The sequence below is a fragment of the Myotis davidii genome, unplaced genomic scaffold (assembly GCF_000327345.1).
Source record: "Myotis davidii unplaced genomic scaffold, ASM32734v1 scaffold370, whole genome shotgun sequence".
Lineage (NCBI taxonomy): Eukaryota > Metazoa > Chordata > Mammalia > Chiroptera > Vespertilionidae > Myotis > Myotis davidii.
The window spans coordinates 3,399,463-3,409,640 of NW_006288615.1; positions in this window are offsets into that span (position 1 = coordinate 3,399,463).

Sequence of the window (10,178 nt, forward strand, 5' to 3'; positions counted from 1 at the left end):
CCGCCCTCTTCTTCCCCCTCCTTCCTGTCTCCATCCCGGCTACCTGGCAGCTCTGGCAGCTCGGGGGCCGGGACGACGGCTGTGGGAACACGCTCCCGAGGGTCTTGCTCTGACTCCGGGCTCGGGGATTCCAGTTCCAACCGCGTCCGGGGAAGAGTGAGGGCGCCTGCTAATCTCGGGATGGGGACCCTCGGATCCCGTGTCCCCACTCGGGGCTTTCCACCAGCCCGTCGATAAGGGGTTCAGGTGGCAGACGGCGCGTGGGCCGTCCCATCAGCGTCCACAGGCCTGGACCACAGCCCGCCCAAGGAGGACTCCTCGGAAAGCTGCTGCTTGTGCCTTTACAGCGCCAGGCGCAGAGCGGACTTCAGTAAGGGACTGCCTGGCCCATCCCAGCTCTTCCCCCTCCCCCCAGGACATCTGGGGTTTGGGTGCCGGTATAACCCTCCCTCACCCAGCCCCTGGCGGAGGGAGAGCCTCCATGGAGGCTGCTGCAGGAAGGGGCCTCGGGGATGAGACTGCATCCCTCCCCAAACCTTCACTGGCCTTGGCACCCACCGCTCAGGAAGACCCTGACCAGAGAGGAAGAAAAGGACGGGAGAGTCTGCCCTGCAGCCCCTCCTCAGACAGGCCCGGGGCCTCGACCCCGGTATGTGGGCTGGCGGGAGGAATGGCTAGGTGTAGAGGGCGTCTGAATTTATCCCCCCACTCCTTCTTCCCCTTCAACTTGCTTTTTAATGTGGGACCTCTTACCACACTCTCAGCTCTGAGGCGGAGCCCACTTCTGCCTGGCTTGCCACAGTACCCACAGGGCCTGGTCCAGGTGGGGCACGGGAAACTCGGAGCTTCTTGGACGAATGCTATCCTTTCTGGAATCTCTGCTTTCTCTGCCCTCCCTTAGCTATCCCCTCTGCTTTCGGTGTCCTTCACAGAGGACCAGCACTCCCAGGCCTGCAGGACTGGCCTAAAGAATATTGGAGAGCTTAAGACTGCCATGAGCCCCATCTGATAATCTTGATAAAGCAAGGACCCAAAGGACCCATTGCCCTGCTCCCTCCCTGGGCTTCTCATAAGCCCAGCCTCTGGGTCCTGGCCCCGAGTGGCCTCCTCTGTCCCCATTCTGCCTGTCCCATGTCTGTCCACCTGTCCGTCTCTAAGCAATTCTCTGGATGCTCTCTGCCTCCACTCTGGCCATTCTAGGGCCCTCCTCCGCCCCTTATGTTCTTCTTGGGTGCGTTTAATTCTCCGGAAGAGAAGTGGAATTATGTAAAATGTGGTGAGTCCATAAAGGGGGAGGGGAGGGCAGGGCGGTGGCAAAGTGGCTCTTTGTGCTTTTAATCTGCATTTTCCCTCAACGTTTTGTCTCCAGGAGGATAATTTTCCAGCCTTTTCAGGCCCTGATTGGTATCATTTCTCCAGCAATGACAGTTTTTATTTTCCCTGAAATGAATGCCGTGAAATTTCCAAGAAATGTAAAAATGGATATTGTCTCAGGGAGCTGACTCTCTTCCCACAGAAAGGCAGAAAGACCCAAAAGGCAAACTTGCTTCCCAGGGACCCTCCCAGTCCCGGGGGGAAGAAGGGGGGCAGGCCCTCATCCCCTCCTGTGCCCCTCCCTCCTCCCAGCTCAGCTGTCTGAGCCTCCTGGCCAACCCTCTCCCAGACTCAGCAGGCTCCAACTTACCTGCTCTGTATAACACCTCATCCCCCACACCCAGCCCTGAGCTCAGCAGCCAGCACCCCTCCCCAGAATTGGGCCCATGACCACTCAGTCCTAGTGGCCCTAAATGCTCACCAATAAAAGCAACCAAGCCTTGCCTCCTTTGCTCCTCCACCCCTTTCAGGAAGTAAAGCCAAGCAAAGATGAGTGGGGCTCCCTCACTCTCTTTTTGAGGCTTCCAGAACTCTTCCAATGCCTCCTCCCCCCCCCCCCCCCACCCCTCCCATTGTCAAGGTGACTCCCTGAGGAGCAAGAGAATGACTAGCTACAACAGCTTCCAGCCAAACCCTGAATGAGGTCAATGGATGCCCCAGCTTGCAGGGTGGGGAGAACAGGAGTGAGGGAGCATGGGCCAGAGCTGCCTTGGATGGAGAAGGCCTGAGGGATACAAAGGATCGAGGTTAGGGATTTGGTCAGTTCCCCGAGCCTCTCACCTCTACCCCTTCCCTGATCTGTTCCTGGCCCAGATCCCAGCCCACCCCTGCGAGGACCTGGGTTCCGGGGCAGGGGTGCAGAGGAACACCAGCTCACTGGGAATAGCATCCTCATGCTGATGATTCCCATCTATTGAGCTTCCATAAGTGAGATGCTAAACGCTTCACCCCAAAGGGGGGCTGCCAACCTGAAGCCAGGCCCTGTGATGATCAGACACATTTTTGTGCCCCTCTGGCATGCACATGTTGGGGACAGACTGGGCCCCCATCTGCCTGCTGCTTGAGCCCCTCAGGAACTGAACCCCTAGCCCTGCCTCTGCTCTGGGAGATGCCCCCAGCCTCCACCCTGCCCAACCAGCCCTTGCTCTCACCACTGACAGTTCTGCGGTATCTTCTGTGCCCTGGAAAACACCTTCAACCAGCTTCCTGTCCTCTGCCCAGCCTCCCAAGGCTCATCCCATCTATTATTCACAGCACAAAATGGATTTTTAATTTGAGAAATGAAATGACTCTCCCAGGTGGCTGGGGTGGTAGGGAGGGGGTGGGGAAGGTTGGAGCCACAGGCGGCCACCATGGTGCTGACTCAGGCTGTTATTGGAAATCTGGGTGCCCACAACAAACCTGGGGACTCCAAAGGTCCACATACCCCACTGCCCAGTCTGTGCCTTCATTCCACCCTATTGCTATGTGCTCTGTTGCTATGACCAATGCAAGTGAGTGGGTACCTGTCAGAGGGCTCTGCCCTGGCCAGGCAAGGGGGTAAGGAGGGCTGGTGCTACACTTCAGATTCTTGGACCTGGAGAGCAGCCTTGGGCTCCCTGGGCTACATCCGGGGCTTAGACCTTCATGCAAGGGCCCAGAAATCAATCTGGGCACGCTAACCTCATACCAGAATACAGTCCTGTATCGGGTCCCCAGACTTCCATCCGGGGCCCATAACTCAATCAGGGGCTCCAGACTACATCCAGGTCCCAGAGCTTCAAGCCGGGCACAGAAGTACATCCTGGGACCCAGATCTCAAACCGTAATCCAATCCTGTATCAGGGGCCCAGACCTCCATCCCAGGCTCAGACCTACAACCGGGTCCCAAACCTTCATGTCAAGTCCCAGAAGTCAAACCTGGAGCCCTGACTTCGGACCCTGAATCCAGTCCTGTATTGGGGGCCTAGACCTCTATCCATGGTCAAGACCTCCATTCCATGACCCGGAGGTCCATCCCAAAAACGAGACCTTCCTCCAGGCAAAACCATCCAGCCTGAGCCCAGACCTCCATCCAAGGATCAGACCTACATCCAGGGCTTAGACCTTTATGCGAGGCCAAGAACTCAATCCGGGACCCTATGCTCGAAACCAGAATCCAATCCTGTATCGGAGGCCCAGACCTCCATCCAGGGTCCATAACTCCATCAGGGGCTCAGGCCTACATCCGGGTCCCTGACCTTCAGGCCAGGCACAGAAGTACATCCCGGGACCCAGACCTCAAACCCATAATCCAATCCTGTATCGGGGGGCCAGATCTCCAATCCAGTCCCAGACCTTCATCTGGGGCCCAGACCTCCATCCCAAGACCCAGACTTCCCTCCAGGGCCCAGCCCTCCAATCTGGGCCCAGATTTCTATCCAGCTTGCCAGACCTCCATCCAGGGCTTAGACCTACATCGGGGTCCCAGACCTTCATGCCAGGGCCCTGAAGTCCATCTTGGGTTCCAGAAGTTGAACCCATCATCCAGTCCTGTATCGGGGACTCAGACCACTATCCATGGTCTAGACATCCATTCCATTATCCTGAGGTTTAGCCCACGACCCAGACCTCCCTCCAAGACACAGCCTTCCATCCAGAGCCCATACCTCCATCTCAGGACTCAGACCTGCATCCGGGTCCCAGACATTCATGCCAGGGCCCACAACCCATCCCAGGACCCTGACCTAGAACCCAGAATCCAATCCTGTATCGGGGGCCTAGACCTCCATCCATGGTCCAGATCTCCATTCCATGATGCAGAGGTCCAGCCTATGACCCAGACCTCCATCCGGGGCCCAGATATCCATCCAACTACCCAGCCCTCCCTCCAGGACACAGCCTTCCATTCCAGGCCCAGAACTCAATCCCAGAACCCTAACCTCAAACCCAGAATCCATTTCTGTATTGGGTGCCCGGAACTCCATCCAGGGCCCAGATCTCCAATGGGGTTCAGACCTATATCCGGTCTGAGACTTTCATGCCAGGGCCCAGAAGTTCAGCTTGGGGCCCAGACCTGAAACCCACAATCCAGTCCTATCTCAGGGGCCCAGACCTCCATCCGGGGCTCAGACCTACATCTGGGTCCCAGACCTACATCTGGGTCCCAGACCTTCATGCCAGGGCCCAGAAGTCCATCCTGGGGCCAGACCTTGAACCCAGAATCTAGTCCTATATCAGGGGCCCAGACCTCCATCCACGGCCCAAACCTCCATTCCATGACACTGAGGTCCAGCCTATGACCCAGACCTCCCTCCCAGACACAGCCATTCATTCAGGGCCCAGAACTGCATCCCAGGACCCAGACCTCCATCCGGGGCTCAGACTCCCAACCTGGAGCTTGGCCCTGGAGGGAGATCTGGGTCCTTTTCTCCCCAAACTTCTTGGACCTCACTGTGCTGGGTTTAAGAGTCTTCCCTGTACAGACCCCTAGCTGAGCCACTGTGCTAGGTCTCAGTGCATTAGGATGCCTACTCCATACTGGGATAGCAGCTCCTACCTCCCCACTGGGCTCTGGATCCTGTGCCTCCTACTCAGCTCTCAAGATAGAATTCACATATCTAACATGGCCCACAAGGCAGTGGCCTCTTCCCCATCCTTCTCTGTCCACTCCCTACCTCTCTCTCCTCTGGTCATCTCCTTCTGGTCACCACTATCTAATTTCATTTCCCAGAATGTAGCTGGCTCTCACATAGCTCAGTGGCTTAGCACTTGCTGTTCCAACTACCTGGAACACTCTTATCCCATCACCTCTTCTGTTGGCCAATTGCCACTCATCCTTCTTGGGATGTCAGCCTCACTGTATGGTCCGGTGAAGCCTCTGTAGGCTGCAAACTTGCCCTTCCTGGACCCCTACCACACTTCCTGCATCTTAATGAGCTGTGTAGCCCAGAGCCTGGCACAGGCAAAGTATCTGATAGACATGGATTGATCTCACACAGCAGGGGTCGGCTTATGGAGCTCCTGTGTGAAGTATCCCCCAGGGCCAGGCCTTGCACCAGGTGCAGCAACCCCACCTACACACACCTCCCCTTGGCCCTGGGGTCCATCAGAGGATAAGAGGGGGCCATTCCTCCCCTCTCCTGCTCCCCGACAGTTTCACTCTCCTACCCTATGGTAGATTCCATCCCTTTGAGTACACATTCCTCTGAAGTCACCCACTAACCTCTAGATCAGGTTTTTATTTCATACAAGAAATACATAAACACAATCTTATTCAAAAAGATTTAAACTACAAAGGTATGTAGAGGGCAGATGCGAAGGCCCTCCACACGTGTCCCCCTCCAGACCTTCCCAAGGTTAGTTGAGATAAACTCTGTGACCACTTCAGGTGAGCATCTGGGGTCTTGCAGGCATCTCTTTTTTATAAATAAATAAATACAAAAATACATACATACATACAGTTTAGTGCCTTGTGCCCACAGGCTTAAACCAGCATTTCCCACACAGAAGTCCTCAGCATCACTGTCCCTAACTAAGGGACACAGGTCTTGATCACACCTGTCTGGTCTCCAAATCCTGAGGCCTTAGCTAGTATTCTGTCTCTCACCTCCCTCTGGCCACCTCTCCATCCCCTGGAGGGTGTGCCCAGGTGAGGGCCATGGCTCCTGAGTCTGCCCTCTGACCCCAGATTGAACCTGTACCCACCTGTACCAGAAGCTCCCTCCACCTGTGCCCACCTGCACCAGAAGCTCCCTCCATCTGTGCCCACCTGTGCCCACCTGCACCAGCTCCCTCCGTCTATGCCCACCTGCACCAGAAGCTCCCTCCACCTGTGCCCACCTGCACCAGAAGCTCCCTCCATCTGTGCCCACCTGTGCCCACCTGCACCAGAAGCTCGCTGCACTCCAGCTCTTCTTTCACTTATTCTCCTCTTTCTCCTTCAGTATGAGGACCAAATCCTGACCTCTCAGCCTTAGAAAGGCTTCTCGCTTCGTCCCCTTTCTCCCTCCATCCTCTTTCAGTTCTAGCCCTTAGTCCTCTCATCCTTACTGGAGGAAGGAGGTCTCTTACCCTCGCCCCCTGGGTATTGCTGCATCCTGCCCATTCCTGCCCCACACCCTCTGTGACCCCTCCTCATGGCTTCCGAGGTCTCCTCTGTCTGGCTGTAGACCCTTTTCCCACCACCTGACGTACTCTCCTGAATGTCCCTCCTCCTCACAGGGATTGTATCCTTGCCTCTGTGCCTTTGTTCAAGCCCTCAGCCCCTTTTGCCTAAATGCCTCATTCCCATCCTTCCTGCCCTCCTTAGGTCCGTCAAGCTTCCAGAATGCCCTGATAGTCCTACGGCTGCACAGGTCCCACCCAAGGAGCCTGTTTGAGGGCCTCTCCCTTCAGGGAGACATGTGCACCCCGATGGGCTGTATGGAGCAGGCCCCACTCCCATGTGGACCGGCTTCCCACAGCATGGGCAGAACCCCCACAATGACATGCGTGGGACACCTCCTCAGTGCCATGTTCTGTGCCAAGCTCTCTACCTGTTTCACCACATTGAGTCTCCCAGTAACATCTTCCCCCCGAGGGGGCCTTGTTGCTGTCCAATTTACACAGGAGGAAATTGAGGTCCAGAGAAGGAAAGAAAGTTGCCCAAGTTCACCCTGCTCACTAGAACTGCAGCTGAGATTTGAGCCCATGTCTGTTGCACTTAGGGTCTCAGGGACATGCACACTGTGAGCTGGGAGCTGAAAGGACAGGCCTGCAGGGGGACAGGCAGGGCACTCGGAACCCAGGTGAAAGCAACACAGACCAGGAGGCCGGCTATGACCTCAGCCCAGGAGTTGTATTGGGGATTATGAATCTCGGGGGAGGGAAGGCACGCAGGTGCCAAGGCTGGCTTTGCCCAGAGACCTCAGAGGGAATCCCGGGGCCTACACTTGGGCCTTGACCTCCATTCCAGATGTCTCCGCCTCCAAGGACCCTGCCTGGATCCTCTGTCTGAAGTGCCCAGTTGTTTTCTCTCTGTTACTCAGGGTACATCCTATACTGCATTCATCCCCACCTAACGTTAGCTTGTAACTTGGTATTTTCATGGTCTCTCTTTCTCAGCTCCTTTGGGACCCCAGATTTTTCCATTGCCCTGTTCTTCTTGTCCAACCCGAGTGACCAGGCCTCAACCACAAAGCAGTTGAGGAAGGGGCCAGATTGACAGAGCCAATGCAGGGTGGTGGCCACGGGGGGTAGGGAGGTCAAGGGGCGGAGAGTCTGAGGCCTGAGGGCCTCTAGCTCTGACAGCCAGGCCCCCTGGGCTCACTGTTTGATGGACAGGCCATGACAGGCTGCGCAGCTCCTAATGCAAGATGCAAATAAAGCCACAGGGGCTGGCCAGATATAGGAAGGTGGACCCCTTCCTATCAGGGGCACCAGTGGCCTCTGCCTGGGACTACAAGGGAGGGGGGAGGCTTGGGATCTAAAGGGTGGGCCTCGTCCTGGCCTCCCAGGGTCACTGGGAGGTCCCCTCCCCCAGCACTCCATCATCATTTCAAGTGATTGGAGCTGAAGGGGATCGTTAGCTAATTAAAGCTGAGGCCACTAATTGTCCCTTGTAGGAGAGAGAGCAGGGCTGCAGAGGGGAGGGGACAGAAGAATTCAGAGGGACTCAAGGGGGGGCCTGGCCCTGGGTGGAGCCTCCTTCTATATTGTGTTTTAGAGGGGAGTGTTGTCAGAGAGTCCTCAAAGTGGAACTGCGGGAGAGAGGACAAGAACACCCCATTTAGAGGTCCCATCCAACGCTATGTGTCACTGTGAATCTCCATGCCCACCTCTGTCTACTGCCAGCCTGCCCCAGGTTTGGGGGGTTGGGGTGGTGGGTTCCCACAGACATCCTGTGGAGGCACTGATGGGTCAGGTTTGAAACAGGCACAAGGATGCCAGGGGCCCAGCTCCTGGCTGGCCCCAAGCAGGAAGCATGGCTGCCAAGTCTCTGCCCTCCCCTCTACCCTTTGAAGAGGAACCAGCAGCTGGTGCACAGCCACTCTTCTGAGTGCCAGCCTCACCTGGGGCTGCCCTCAGCCTGGCACCAAGCTCCCCTCCTGGCAGGATGTCTCTGGGCCTTCCAACAGAACTACCAAAGAGGATTATTACTTTTCCAGGGCTGTGTATCAAATCACCACAAACTTAGCAACTCATGGCAGCACACATTTATCATCTCAGCTTCTATAGGTCAGAAGTCCAGGCGCAGTGGGTTTGGCGTCTCTGCTCAGGGTCTCACTGGGCTGAAGTCAGGGTCAGCTCGGGCTGGGCTCTCTCCTGGGGCTCAGGCTCCTCTTCCAAGCTCACTGGTGGTAGCAGAATTCAGCTCCTTTGGTTGTAGACTCAGCGTGTCCATTCTTTGCTGGCTGTCAACCGCTCAGCTTCTAGAGGCCGACCACATCCCTGGCCTTGTGGTCCCTCCATCTCCAAAGTTATCAATGGAAAATTTCCCCTGAAATCAAATCCTGGTCCTGCTTGGAGTCCGTCTTCCTCTCACCAATCAGCCAAAGCAAGTCACCTTTTATTTTATTTATTTTTTAAAAGATATTTTTATTGATTTCAGAGAGGAAGGGAGGAGGAGAGATAGAAACATCAATGATGAGAGAGAATCATTGATTGGTTGCCTCCTGCATGCCCCACCCTGGGGATGAGCCCACAACCAGGTATGTGCCCTGACCGGGAATTGGACAGTGACCTCCTGGTTCATAGGTTGATGCTCAACCACTGAGCCACGCCAGCCGAGCAACAACTCAGCTTTTCAAGGGCCTAAGTAATTACATTCTTGAAATCCCTAGATTTTATGTTGATTAGGGAACAGGGAGAGTATGTGTGTACACAGGGGCCAGGAAGCTTGGAGGCACCTTAGATTTCTGCCTATCACAGAGGACCTGGGCCGAAGAGCAGAGACCATGCTAAGAATACGGGCACCTGACTTCTGGGTCAGGTCCTGGGCTTTCAGTGCTAAGCTGTCTCATTTCATCCTCACAACAATTCTAGGAGTCGGTCCTACCATTATCCGCATTTTACAGAGGCAGCAACTGAGGCCCTGAGAGGTTTCACAAAGTCATACACAGTAACTGGCTTGGATTGTAGGGCTGCAATTTTCGATATTTTTCACCTCATGGCACATATAAACTAATTACTAAAATTCTGCAGCACACCTAAAAATATATTTTTGCTGATCTTTAAAAAAAGGTATAATTTTGATTCATTCACACTGGATGGCTATTGTTGTGTTGGCTGTTGCCATTTTTTTATTTGACAGTCTAAGGCTTAGACTCTAAGGGAAAAGAGGTCAATGCCCTGACTAAATAGTGTTGCATGTTTTAAAAATTCTTGCAGCACACCAGTTAAAATCACTGTTAGCACAAGTTCTGACCCAGTATTTGGGAAATACTGTTTTTGGGAAAGTTGTGTAACTGCTCTGGGCCTCTGCAAAATGAAGGGTGCTGAGGTCTGTTCCCCATAGACAGGTAGGCCAGACTCCAGGACCCATGTCAGAGGACCAGTAGACTCTGGCCTGGCCCATCCACAGCCAATGAGCCTTGGGGGTATCTGATTGGCACCCATGACACCCAATGAGATGAGGTGGGACTGGGGTCCCTGATGTCAGCTGTCTAATTGCAGCAGTCTGGCTTCTGCAACCCAAGGACATGATGTTCCCTGGCACTGAGGCTGGGAGGCTTATAGTTATCAGGTTGGTGCCTCTGGTCCCAAGATTAATGGTCAGGAAACTTCTGTTCACCCAGCGGGCTGGGCCCCTTACAGAATCCAATAGGGGCTTTCAGGCCTTTGTCCAGAGGTGGGTGTGTATGTTA